Here is a 779-nt window from a genome sequence, read left to right on the forward strand (position 1 = left end):
GCCCCTCTCCCCGCAGCCCCCGCTCCCCGAGGGGCGGCCGGGCCCTCTCCCGAGCCCCCGGCACTGACCCGCCGCTCGCCGGCCATCGGCCACTCGCACCAACTTAGCCCCGACTCTCGCCCAGCTCTCGTCCCATTGGCTAGCAGCGCCGGAAGGCGGGACCCTCAGCGCCGCCCGGCCAATGGGCGGCGGGCAAGGGCGGCGCAGCGAGCTTGGTTGAGCGGTCAGCGCTGGAACCTGTTGGTCGGGAGGGCGGTCCCCACTTAAAGGGCCCGCGCCCCTCGCCCCAGTCCGGGCGAGACCCGTGCCCGAGGCACTCGCAAGGGCGGGGAGAGAATATACATCTGTACAGCCCTACGTACGGTATCGTTGTGATAATATACATTGTACTGACTATGCACACAGTTATAATAGACTTTCAGTTATTACACGGTCAATAGATTGATCATACGCACACTTATACCCCATCTACAGCAAACTTGCCCTAATTTTGGGAACAGCGGGGCCCTGCTGGGAGGGTGGCGTGGTCAGTCCAGGCCTTGGACTGCCCTCCCTTGCTCGGCGAGGCTGGCGAGGGCGTGTGGACGCCATTCCCTTCCAGCCACGCCGCCCCGCGGGCTCACGGCTCACGTTTGGCCGCAGCTGCGGCGAAGCCGGTGCTGGCAGAGCGGTTGGTGGGTCTGATGAGGTGTATTCTGCACTGGTATGTTTTCCTTGGCCCATCCTGACTCGTGGCTTATGTTTAAAAAACAAGCTCAGGACAAATCTTTAACAAGTTC

The 779-nt window shown here is 62.5% G+C and overlaps 1 protein-coding gene across 2 annotated transcripts in view; it reads right to left on the reverse strand.

The window, feature by feature from the left end:
* The window catches only part of LYSMD4 (LysM, putative peptidoglycan-binding, domain containing 4), a 7,275-nt gene extending 7,151 nt beyond the window's left edge, over nucleotides 1-124 (reverse strand). The window contains exon 1 of one of the 2 annotated variants that reach the window (XM_010572038.1): nucleotides 100-124. The gene's annotated coding sequence lies outside the window, so the exon portion shown is untranslated. Of the gene's footprint in view, nucleotides 1-68 lie in introns of both variants that reach the window. The other variant, XM_010572037.1, reaches the window with a different exon arrangement.
* Between the last annotated feature and the right edge of the window lie 655 nt (nucleotides 125-779).

The sequence above is a fragment of the Haliaeetus leucocephalus genome, unplaced genomic scaffold, assembly GCF_000737465.1.
Source record: "Haliaeetus leucocephalus isolate CR32 unplaced genomic scaffold, Haliaeetus_leucocephalus-4.0 Scaffold339, whole genome shotgun sequence".
Classification (NCBI taxonomy): domain Eukaryota; kingdom Metazoa; phylum Chordata; class Aves; order Accipitriformes; family Accipitridae; genus Haliaeetus; species Haliaeetus leucocephalus.